The 13142-nt window shown below is 40.7% G+C and overlaps 1 protein-coding gene across 9 annotated transcripts in view; it reads right to left on the bottom strand.

Annotated features, from left to right (window-relative positions):
• Positions 1-13142, bottom strand: part of osbpl8 (oxysterol binding protein-like 8) — a 121924-nt gene that overhangs the window by 75663 nt on the left and 33119 nt on the right. The window contains exon 1 of one of the 9 annotated variants that reach the window (XM_049566159.1): positions 4343-4458. The exons of 4 other annotated variants lie outside the window; for them this stretch is intronic. The gene's annotated coding sequence lies outside the window, so the exon portion shown is untranslated. Of the gene's footprint in view, positions 1-4321; positions 4459-13142 lie in introns of those variants that run through there. 4 more of the 9 variants (XM_049566161.1, XM_049566158.1, XM_049566157.1 and 1 more) reach the window with 4 other exon arrangements.

Here is a 13142-nt window from a genome sequence, read left to right as displayed (position 1 = left end):
TCTCTCTGCGCTTCCCCCCCTTAACTACCCCGCGCCTTCCTGGGAAAATATGTGTCACAGTTTGGAAAATATACACAAATCTAAAAAGAATGATAGTTTATAAACATCTCCACTGAAGTGGGTAGGGGCAACACGTAGTTGCAGTGTCATTATTTATTTAGATAAGAATAATTCCTCAGTGAATTTTAAGCATTACACAGATTTTAAATTTGTGAGCACTGGTATCAGATTGGTATATGCAGATACAAAGAGTTAAGGTATCCGTGTTTCTATGCATCCCTGCAACTTTACATCAAGGTATAAACACATACAGTAGTGAGTTGGCAAAGCATCCACTGGGATGCTAGGTTGCAGCTGTAGACTGAGGCCTCCACAGTGTTCTCTTTAAAAACTTCTTAACACTACAGCTTATCATCTGCTTACCTGGGGTCATGAACGGCCCATTAATTAAACTATCCTTTTGTTATTAGTATTGAAGAACACTCCACTGAGAACAACTTGTACCAGCTCATCCTTGTTACAATTTAAATACTTAACAGCTAATGGCCCTAAAAGCTGGTTTTAATAAAAAATGTGTTGGAGGTGCTGAACTACAATTAAACGTAGAGTACTTAACTCTGCTGCAGATACGGCTGGAGGAAGACAGAAAGGAAATGTGAGGCCTTGTATGGCCTGACAGGAAATCCATAAAGAGATAATTCACAGCAGCAGGGCACATTCTGACACTAGAGCAAACAGGAGATATCCCACTGGATTTCTGTTTTTCATCTTCTCCCTCCATTGTTAACATAAAACCTTATGATGTCACCTCACAGGCGACTGGGAAGCAAGTATATTTAAAAAAAGATGCCTGTTGGTTTTAGGATCTTTGTGTCTTGTCCATGTTTTATCTTTCACGAGGAAGCAGTAGGGGCGTGCGGAGGAGGATTTCTGCTAGACATTTGACCTCGCAGACTGTAGACAGCATTTCATTAGACTGTAGCATTTCAACACGTCAGCCTTCAAAACAGATGAGGTGGGGGGTAGCTGGGTGGGTATATGGGCCTAACATAGAGTGGAGTCTTTGTTTCATTACAACAGGGGTGGGTTCAGGGTTCAGGGACAGCATGAAGGTGACAGGGTAAACGTTATCAAGGAAGCAAGGTAGCAATAATGAAGATGTATGGTTGTGATATAATATTTGTGAACATGAGCTACTCTACATGTGTGATGTCAACCAGTGTAAAGTCTGGAGCTGCTCTATAGACAATGAATGGGAGCCCGATTTTGTGGAACGACAGCATGGTTGTTTGCTTTTTCAATACTGAAATGAGCTTTATGCTACTGTAGTGTTCTCATGCCTGAAACAGGAAGTGTCCCTATATACTCAGAAAATTCCCCTGGGTGCTCTCAGTGTCATCTAGAACATCTTTCAGTTAACTGTATATGGAGCAGCTCCAGACTTTATACACTATGACATCAGAAATTTGAGTTTTCACACTCTGCTTTTTGGATGTGGTGGGAGTTGTTCATGTTTGCTAATGTTTTTTGACTCTTAGATCACAGGAATGACTTGTTTGAACTTTGAAAATGGACTAGTTCCCCTTTAAAGGCAGTGCACTACACAGTTGAGCCCAGTCTCAGCATGGCAAAGCTGTAAGCTAGGCTACTGGCCAACTTAAATTTAAACCTTATAACACCACAGAGGACTGGCTAAAATATGAGGAAATAGAACCACATGCAATCGCTGGCTGATCACAGCTGGATTTCCCTCTTGTTAGGGATTTGGATAGCTGAAGTGTTCAGCAGGAGGTTCAAACTGGAAATATGGCAATACATTTTAAGAGTTTGAGTTGGGGTGTTGTATGCTGACTCCTTCTAACAACTCTGTATGTAAATTTATTAAGATTTGAGGCTGACTTTAGTACTGTTCCCTCCTAGGAGCTCCCAGATAACTGCTGAAACACTAAAAACTGCATACATTGCATGCAGAAGGGATCCAACTGGAACATACAGTATACACTGTAGCATGGGAGTGGTGGTCCACCAATGCCGCAGTGGAGACTGGGGCTGCACAATTTGATATACTACAGTATATGTATGATTAATTTAGCCGGGTTCTAGACCTCTGAGTCAATGCCCACATCACATTAATTTTTCAACAGTTCAATAGGTGTTGTCCTCGCTGGAGGATGGTTCTTTTAGGGCTGTAATCAACCAAAGAAAAGTTAAGTCTTTCTTCAGGCAAGTGGAATGCCTCAAGTGAAAAAAAATGTCCACTGTAAAATTATCTGAAAATAAACTACACACTGAAACGCTGGGAGCGTCCGGCTGAGTTGCATGCATGAGGCCGTCTCAACACTAAGTGTTGGATGGGACTGATGAGAAAAACAGACAGACAGACATCCTGGACGCTACAGAAGATAACTCTGAGGGTTGATGATGTCATATACGACATATTGTTACTAATGTTAAATATCTCTGTAACGCTGCATGTAAGAGAAAGGGACTTACTTTTTTAGCTCAGTAGCTAACGTTAGCCATCATGCTGCTCCAACAAAGACTCGGTGTGAGCCTTTCCCTTTCAGAGGCTTTATAATCCAGCCTTAAATAAATCACTGAATAAACAATGAATGTCCTCTGTGATCATTTATCTGTTTTTTCAATAAAAATGAGGGTCAAAAAGTGTTTAACTTTGGGAAAACGCTGCGATTGTCAATATTACCAGTTGTCCAATCACAGTAGAGTAGGGACGGGACATATACCACAAAAACCAGCCATGATGTAGGATTTGCAAGTGCTGAGCAACAACAACTGCTGTTTTAAGCTGGTAAAAGACATGCTGTGGTGGACACAGGGCCTCAATAAAGTAACACCAGTGATTGTCTGACCAATGAGAACCTAGTCGGACTGAAGCATATCGATCAACCAATCAACCTGGACAGCCCTGGTTTCCTGTTCCTTCCTGACTGGTTATTACTACTCAGACTACAAACAGACTACAAATGGAAACCAGAGTTGTTCCAAGACCATAACCTTGTCCTGTTGCCATCAGATTCTGCATACATACGCAGATACCTGTTTACTGAGATTTTGGTTTTGCTACTTAAGTAAAGGATTTCCATTGACAAACAACCAACATAAACACAATATCTGCCTGAATAAAGACAGAAACAAAATGGCAATTCAATCTGATCATGAGGCTATAATTCATTGATATGATTATACACGAGTGTTTTGGTGCTCTGAACTGAAATGTCACCTCATATCCGTTTGTAATATAATTTAACTGCTTGTTCAGAAACGATTCCCTGCCCTGCTGTAGGAAGCAGCATCAAGCTAAACTCCAGACTCCAGCAGCTGTTCAGAGTGAATGAACACAAGCTTTGGCTAGTACTATCAATCTGATTACAGTCACTCTGGCCCAGCTGCCTGCACCCCTGTGCTGCAGCCAAGATTCCTGCAGAGCCTCTTTTGTGAGCGAGAAAAAAATGAAAAACAAAACTACAACCATTCCTGGAAAACTGTTGTTGCGTAACTGCGTACTGGCAATAGATAATTGGTTAATTTGTCCTCTTTCAAATGAACCATGCACATGGTCAGACATTTAGGGAGCAATTAAGAACCTTGATTGGCATTTTTGCATTTAATTTATGAGACAGTCAAATGGAAAATAAAAGCATTTCACTGTGTCTCTTCCAAAACTGTACTTGAGAGGGTCCTTTTTTTAATTTGACTTGAGAGCACTGCATTAAGCAGCTATAGTGTTTCTATAATATACTCCATGTTGTTCCTTCCTCTGTTGCAAGCAACCAGAAACCGACCTCCCCTCTCTGTCATTAGCCTTGATTAGATCTATGCTTTGGCTACGGGCCTGCAGCAGTCCACACAGTTAAGACACATTCAAAGATCTCTCTGGAAAAGGACACTTAAACAACAAATACTGTGCCGAGCAACTGTCTCCACCACGCTAATGAAAGCAGCATGATCTCAGTTAGCTGTATATGAAGCTCTTGAACAAAGCGTGGCAGTGAGTATTAGCCTTCATTCAGTGACAACAAACTGAGCAAACAACAAGCTAGAATGGAAACAACACACTCTGTCAAAGTATGAAACCTTATCTGAAAGACAAGTGTTAAAAAACTTCCTTTTATGGCAACACACATGACAACAAATTGTTTTCCAAGGCTTATTGCCAGGTTTTTCTATTCCTATTTTGGAAGAGAATTCTTCCAATGCGACTGCACACAGTCTGATCAACTTCAGCTCGGTCTGACAAACAGTCTAATCCGCCCACTCCCGTTTCCCGTTTTGACGCTTGACAGTGTTAAGGTTCACTTACAGAAAGAGAGGAAATGCGTACCGTGTGCCAGTCAGCCGAGGGAGGTGAGCTTGTCGCTGCTACCGCTTCTTGCTCGGACTAAACCTGGTACGACAAGCCACTGAGCTCAGCCCTGTCTCTCCCACACACACTGACACACACGCTGAACACTGAAGGGAGGAGACAAGGCAGAGAGAACGAGCATGTGAAAGCGTTCAAGCCTCCCTCTCTTTCTCTCTCTGCTATGAGTGCTCTTTCCTCTTTTTCTTCTTGTTCTCCTACTAGTGATTGTCCTGCTCTGTAAATTTGTTACATCACTGGCATTTGTTTACTCCTCTTCAGCTTTTATCTGGCCTCAAAGCACTCATGATTTTTCTTCTTGCTATCTCCCGACCCATCTATCTGATTCTTCCATTTAATTCTCTCTCCCCCTTTGAACCCCCATCAGGCATTTTGACTACAATGCAACTCATTTTAACATGTTTTTCGGACAAGCATCATCTGACACCCACACCAGCACAACACCATGCAACCACAAAACAAGGAAGTGGGGCTGTCTGTGTTTTTAAAGGGCTGAGCTGAAAGCCACAATCAGAATCGAGTGTATTGAAGCAGTTATTAGTGCAGCTCTGTGTACACCCTCAAGCACAGCTACTGTAACCACACTGCTCTTCCTCATGCTCTTGTTGACTGAGGTCCTTCTGCACCAATAAACCAAGGCGACCGACCCAATCTCCCCATCATGGAAAATCACCCCAGAGGACAATGCATGCACGATGCTGCTGCCCTGTGACCTTATTATGGGTCCAATAATGCAAGCTTTAATGCACTCCCCTGTGCTACTGTTTCCATTAACCTGCTTAACTGCTGGCCACAAACCACTGAGTGGGGGTCATTTTAAGATACAATGACATATCTTATTGAACACATGTTGAAGAGTTTGCCATAAAGGTAATTTGTGGGTCTAGCAACACACTAAATTCAATTTGATTCTCCCATGAGTGTAAATAATAAAACAAGACTCAAACAAACACATTTGGTCTTCTTAGGCAGGGTGGAACTGAGGTCTGCTGTGTTTAGTTTTCACAGCTGAACACTAAGTGATGGTAAAGCACACAAGCTCCCACAAGTGTGCCAGACTTTGAGGCAAACTTTCATAGTGGTGGTAATTTTATACGTAGCAGCTCAAAGTTTATGACTCCATGTGACACTGAGCAACGCTCCTAGAAAGGAACTAGGTCCCGCCTCCAACGCTATATCCAAGTCTCTTTATGCATCCATGAAAGCATGAGTAATTTAACTGTGGCTGCTCTCAGAAATGATACCACATGACTGCAGCCTGCTGTGGTTCTCACCAAATTTGCCACCAGATTGCGCGAAATATGATTTAGAACTTGATAACTCAGTTGGTGCCAGTACAACAATAGTGTGAAAATTGAATATGTCATCAGTTTTGTTTTCTAATCTCCCTGGCAAGTTGCTTTGGCATATTTTTTTGGTTGCTCGTAGATATGTCAATGCATCTGTTGCCAGGTAAAGTCTTTCAAAGACATGCTGGGCCATTTCTTGGCAACCAGACAAGACTCCAGAAAGTGACAAGAAATAGTTCAGCACACAACTGCCCATAAAACCACAATCTGTTGTTTTGTTGTTGTTTTTTTACTTTGATTTTTGTATGAATTTAACAAAACAGATATAGTGTGTTAATGAGAGGTGCAACCAAGAATATTACTACCTGCGGTCAGACCTAAGCCCCCTGTGGTCAGTCTTTATGCTAAACTAAGCTAGCTGTTGGCTGTTGGCTTAGAAGGACAAAATGAAAGTTGTGTTGGTCCTCTCATAGAACTTTTGGCAAGAAAGCAAATAAGTGTGTTTACCACAGATTTACTAAACATGCATACATTACTTTCACATTCACTGATTACTAAAGTGAACTGTGCTTACTCAACACTCTCTTTTGACTGCCCGAGGACAGCACAAAGCTGTCAACACAACATTGACGAACTGTCACCATACAAAGTTATTATGGCAAAACTGTTAGCTAACAGTTGCCTAAGTATACACCCAGCAGTCTTGAAGCAACATTAGCATTAATTTGGTGTCATGATCCCAGCCATCAGATAAATTAAATGCCCTCCTTTTAGCTCTGTTTTGGTCACTACCAACTCCTGAGAACTTTTTAGCTGCTAAATGCTGCACTGTGTTCACTAGCTAGTGGCTAACTGTCAGTCTGTTGCTTGATGCTGATCAGATGGAGAACAGGGAATGGATAAGAGCTTTTCATTTTAAACAGCTGCCTGCTGCATGTGATAATGACATTGGTTATAATACTGAGTTTGTCACTAAGACCAAAAGCTTTTACATTACATGTAATCATCTGATCCATTTTAACATGAAAATATTGATTGTAACAGCTTTAAATGTGTAAATTGGAATTGGTATTGTAAACAAACCCTGTTTAGTTACATTCACTGTATCTCACCAAGAATAATTCCGTTTTATTAGGTGCTTGATCGACTTTAAACAAGCAAACCAAAAGTTTAGCCAAAAGAACAACTCACAGTCACCACATCTAAAAATACCAAAGTGCTCATAACAAGCATGTGCATCCTCGTGCATGATCTGCTCATCAAAACACTGCTGACTAGTGTTAAAATGGCATCAACACCTACCAAATTTTCAGCATCCAACAGTCAAAGACTGGTTGGAAGGCAGCTACTTCATCTGAATGAATCCAGCTGTATGACCTGAACGAGTGTGGAACTGAAAAACAGTGCGGACATCTTGTCAATATTAAAAGAAGATGTTTTTGAAGTATTTCGAACATGCAGTAGCTGCTGTTTCAAGTTTAGGAAACTCTACTTCACAGAAGTGAGATGTAGTAGGAAAAAAACTACATACTAATAGTGGAAATTGGTTATTTTTTAATTACAGGGCTACAAAGGGACAGTTGTAATGAAGTAGTCTACATTTAGTCTGCTGAGAGGCATGATTCACATCACGGGGTTGGATGAGGGAAATTATTTGGATCTTGACAAAAAAATGCCTGTTCCTTGGACTGTAAGGTGGCAAAGGAAGTAACCGAAATGTCCTTCAAGGAGATGGAAACAAACAAACTTTATCCATTACATTCATTAATGTAAAGCTCATTTGCAATGGAACACTGGCCATTTTAATGAGACTAAAAAGCTCAGCTGTGGGCAGGAAACTCCTGCTGAGTGTGACTCAGTCTATGACTTTGACAATGTTTTCTCAAAGAATCAAGAAGCACCCATTTATGGTAGTGACTGTGGCAGCTGCACAAAAGTTTTTTTTCTTGAGAAAATGCTGAAATTCAGTCATTTTGTAGACAGAACCTTCTCAAATCAATTTCAAAGGGCACTTATTTAGTGACTCAAAACCTCCTCTACTTTAGAATGCCAATACAAAACTAGTCACATGCCCACAACAGGTATATACAAAATTATGTTGAAACAAGATTTGAAACAAGATGTTGGTGATGTGGTATTACTTTGGCTAGTTAAAGCCCTGTTTGGCCATGAATTTGAATATCAACACTTACTGATGTGAAATAGCGTCTAGTGTAGTGTCACTACACTAGCTGTCACTCATACTAATTTCTAATTTTGATACATTCATCCGCTTCATCCTCTTGAGGGTCGCGGGGGGGCTGGAGCCTATCCCAGCTGACATCGGGCGAGAGGCAGGGTACACCCTGGACAGGTCGCCAGACTATCGCAGGGCTGACACACATTTAGAGTTACCAATTAACCTAGTCCCCAATCTGCATGTTTTTGGACTGTGGGAGGAAGCCGGAGTACCCGGCATGTTGCATGTTCTCCACGGGGAGAACATGCAAACTCCGCACAGAAGGGCTCCCACACCCGGGATCGAACCGGCAACCCTCTTGCTGTGAGGCAAGAGTGCTAACCACCACACCACGGCGCCGCCCTAATTTTGATACAATACTTTGAAAAATATCAAACTATTTTTGATACCATGGGGAAAACTGACACTGAGGGCATACAAGTTATAATTGTTATTAAAAGGTAAATATAACAAGACAATAACATGACAACTTTTTTTTTCTTGGTTAGTAGCAGACAACAGCAGAATGACTGTTTGAATGAACTGTTTGTTATATCACTCAGCCCCATTTCATAGCACTCCTTTCTTTTACTCACATATGTCATTCATGCTCAGAGAACCAAGGTTACCTAAGTAACCATAGGTTTTGCTGTACTTTTCCTCAATCCCAACATCACAAAAAGCGTTATATTCTATAGCTCCGACTGTATATGGAGTTCTCCATACGCTCTACCTAATGGAGGATACATTTAAGAATGCTTGACTGACTTCAACAATGGGTACTTCTCTATACAGGACAGTATAAAGGACCAGGGCATAACAGCTACAGGATACATTTGTAAAACAGGACACATATAATACATGATGCCACACATGATCGTGAGGATAGTTGCCACTCCTCTCTCTTCTCTGTATTGGAGCCAGCAGAAAGCACACTTCATCATAATTGCAGCTAGTGAGCTGACACACAATATATTGCTGTCCTCGAGCCGAAGGAACAGGATACTCCAAGATGGATGTGTGCACTGTTAAATTCACACCAGCAAAAAACAGAGGGCTAAATGTACTCTATACAACTACTACAGGGTCCTATACTAAAACTATATATTTTAAAGGAACACGCACACATACTTAGTGTTTCTACCATTTATCCAATCCAGGGAATGCTACAACCCCCTGCCTTTTTTTATTCCCAGTGTTAATAAATCCAAACTGTCCAGATTACTGCCCTCAAATCAATAGCCCACCCACCACCTCAACCCAGACTGTTTTTCTGTCAGGGAACGACTGAACAAATCTTGGCAGAGGACACTTCGTTCCTTCACTGCCCTTATTTAAACCCTGAAAATCTGCAACTTCCCCCACATCATCTGAGGTTCACTGTTGAGTCTTTTAAAAGGTTCTGTATATTTTCAGACTTACGTTTGCAGTTTTTCCATGTCTGAGGCTAAAGCCATGGAGAATAAGCTTACTTTTCCTGTTTACTTTAACCCATTTACTTTAGTGGTGAGAATGTGTCTCATCAGCCCAGGCTGTCAGCTTGGTTCTGTCAACAGCACCCTCAGCCTGACCAGCGATGTGCAGAAGCTGATGCAGCCTCAGTTTCTCACTCCCTAAGAGCAGCCTGGAGTCAATTTTCACCTCTGGCTTCACGCAGTCTTCTGTAGCTTATTCCTGTCACATTATGTGGCACAGTATGTCGAAGAACCAAGGCCCTGTCTCTGCCAGTGAGACATTATTTCTTTAACATTAGAATCAAGATTAATCCATAGTTTTTTAAAACTTGCATGTGGATAGCTATTGGCATTGTGTCTTGCAATTCTGGGACACCGTTGTTTTGTTTAATTAAGCATATTTATTTTGTATAACATATATATAATAGATTGTATAATAAAGATGGACGACACAACAGTTCCTTAAAAGTGAAGCCTAAACATCACGATTGCCCCCTGGTGGCTGGTTGCAGTACAAATCATAAACCCTACCCACTCCATGTAAGTGGATGGGACGTGGGCCAAACTAAACGATTGAGGTACACATCAAATGCATTTTCTCCAAATTCACTATGTCTGATATCATTAGTCTAAGGCATCACTGGCAAACCTCTTTTGGTGTCACAATCAAAAAGATTTATTTTAGATTCATTTATTCATTCCTTATCCAGAACCACTTACCCTGTTGAGAATCACTGGGGGCTGGAGCCTATCCCAACTGGCACTGGGCGAGAGGCCAGGTCAGGTCGTCAGAATATTACTGGGCTGATACATAGAGACAGACAACCATTTATGCTCACATTCACACCTACAGGCAATTTAGAGTCACCAATTAACCTAACATGCATGTCTTTGGGAGGAAGCAGGACAACCTAGAGAAAACATGCAAAATCTACATGGAAGGGCCCCAGGTGGCCGGCAGGTTCAAACCTGGAACCCTCTTGCTGTGAGGTAACAGTGCTAACTACTACTGTGCATTATCAAAAAGATAATGCTTTCTCATACTCTGTACCACTAGTACAAATCAGTTAGAGCAGGTTTCAATGCAATGCAGCTACATGGCATGTTCCATTTTAGGGAGTAGTCGACTCCACATCAAAGCTAGCCACAGCTAAATCATCAGTTCCAATATAATTATATGGGCATTCAAAAACCCTTTGGAAGAAGTACATGCCCATTCTCTTGATGCTGCTAAAAGGCATTCTAGGAAATGCTGGAACACACTTTGAGAGGCAGAGGTGTCAGACAAAAAAAAGATTGTTCTGTTGATCAGTGTAAAAAACAAAAGCCAGATTAAATGTACTTTGATTTACAGCTGTAAAACAAAACATGACAAGTTCTGAGGGGGGGATACTTTTTATAGTAAAGTTAATTTTATTAATATAGTGCCAAATCATGAAAAAGTTATTTCAGGACTAGTGATGTTCTGATACACTGATCAGTGCTCATGTTCTGATACCATTTTTTCCTTCCTGATACCAATGCCAATAATTTGTCAGTACAGAGTACTGATCCAAGACCATTAAATTTATTAAAAAAAAAAAAAAGAACTGCTGTATGCTATTAACAATCTATGGATGTAAAATGATTACCATCATGGTTGTTATGCCATGGCTTAGTTTAAACCTTAAACTGGAGGACTTCTCAGTGTAAGATATTGCCAAAATGCTGATATTTTGCTAACAGGTTACATTTCAGTATTAACTGGAAAACACTTTTTTTAGAGCAACAAAGAAGAATTGATTTTCCTCAATACTGTCGTTTTATCTGGGTGTGAAACTACTTTAATGCTTATTAATATATTACATGGTATCGGATTGGTGCACAGAGTTGTGTATTTACATGCTGGTATTGATATAAGAACAACTCTACTAAAAACAGTTTTCATATAGAGCAGGTCTATACCATACTCTTGATTTACAGAGACTCAACAGTTTACAAATTTCCACCCAGAGCAAGGCCATTGGCTTGCTCACTCTATGGACAAGGCAAGTTGAAGAAAAATGGATGCAACTACAAAGTTACAACTATTCATCCAATAGTTGAAAAGACAGAAAAAAAGACCATAATTCATTCTAAATGATCAAGTAAATGTTGAGATTTTCACTGCATACATGGAAATTTTGACCTGCTGTGGGTTCTTGATTTAAAAAAAAAAAAGTGGGTCAACAAAGTCTTCAAAATTCATCATCTGGGGACCATGACAAAATTTTGTGGCAATCCATCCAATAGCTGTTGGGATATTTCAGTTTGGAATGAAGTGGAGTACTGATAGACCATTCCATCCCTCGAGCCAAAACATTAGTGTGTCTAAAAAGTACATTTAAGTGCTTTCTGAATACACTTGACTCCATGAGTCAGGAAAAATCTTAGACTGATTAATCATTCATATCTGTTTACATGTCGATGATTCATTGAGCAGTGGAAGGCTTCCTGACAGGTATGAAAAGAGCCTATTAAGGGGATACACCATTTGTCGATTTTTATTATGAGAGTAATCTTGGCCTCCAGACTGTCGATATAGCTCTTTCTGTGCTGTAAACAAGTGGAAATGCACACTTGGCCAATTCTCTACTTTTCCTTATTTTTCATGAGTCTCAAACTTAAAGGGATGCTTTGCAGATTTCCAACCTGCCTTGTATCATAACAATGTGAGTATGTGTAAATGACCTGTATTAAACTTCTCTCCATCGTAGCAGCAGCCAAACCTCTCTGTTCATCTCTTCGCATTTTTGCTTGCCCGCCACCACAGACACAGAGTATGGAAAGAGATCGAGACCAAGACTCTGTTACTGTATTGCTTATTTCTTGCCTAAAATGTCCCCAGAAACATATTTTAGTGCACCGTTTAGCTGTAATACAAGAATTTGTGATGAGGAAGCAGGTGCCATACAGTATCCTGTATTGTAAAAACAGAGGTTGAAAAAAATTAGATCAAAGTGTAAAACTAAACAGCCCTGTTCAAATATGGACCAAGATTCTGGAACTGCATTGCCTATTTCTCGCCTCCAATGTTTTTAGGAACATATTTTAGCTCACTGTTTAACTCTATTTCAAAATGGGTGCTACCAGTCAGCTGCCATATTGCTGGAGCGTTTCTTGGCCTGTTGCGGTTCAACATTCATTCTGGTAGTTGTAGGTTTTGTACCTCTTGAGCAAAAAATACTCTTTCAGGTTCTGTACTATCATGTAGTGACAATGTCAGGCTGCTCTAGATACTACTATTGTAGAGGACTGATCAGTGCTCAGTTGGAATGAGAAAATTCTTGGATGTGATGACTCAATCATGAGCCATCGGGACTAATGAAAGAAAACTACGCTTATCTCTTTTCCCAAGAATGCATTCACACCTGGGAGTTTCCCAGAACAACTAGTCTTGTACTGCTGGCTGTAAAGCACCTCTGGAACATATGGACATGATGTGTCTTGCAGAGCAGCAATACAACAGCCACCAAGGATAAAAGTTTTTTTTTATTGATTTCAGCTGCTAAAATCCTCTCAGTCAGCGATCTGTTAGTAACAGATCCTGTACTCTTACCTCTAAGCTACTTCAAACCGATTACTCAAGAGAATAATGGCTGCCTATGTACCTTTTCACCAGTGTCTATTCTGAACAGCAGGTCACCAACTCTTTCATTACAGTATGTACAATGCAAATGACAGCAGACTGAATGGCAGTGATGTTTGAAACAGGAGGGGGGTTGGCTGCCATAAACCTTCCTGAAGCATCTCCCGACTGTGAGGATGTCAGAGCAGAGAGG

Source organism: Epinephelus fuscoguttatus, linkage group LG22 (assembly GCF_011397635.1).
Source record: "Epinephelus fuscoguttatus linkage group LG22, E.fuscoguttatus.final_Chr_v1".
In the NCBI taxonomy this organism is placed as follows: Eukaryota; Metazoa; Chordata; class Actinopteri; order Perciformes; family Serranidae; genus Epinephelus; species Epinephelus fuscoguttatus.
The sequence above is the reverse complement of the archived record's forward strand: the minus strand, read 5'-3'. Positions and strand labels throughout refer to the sequence as shown.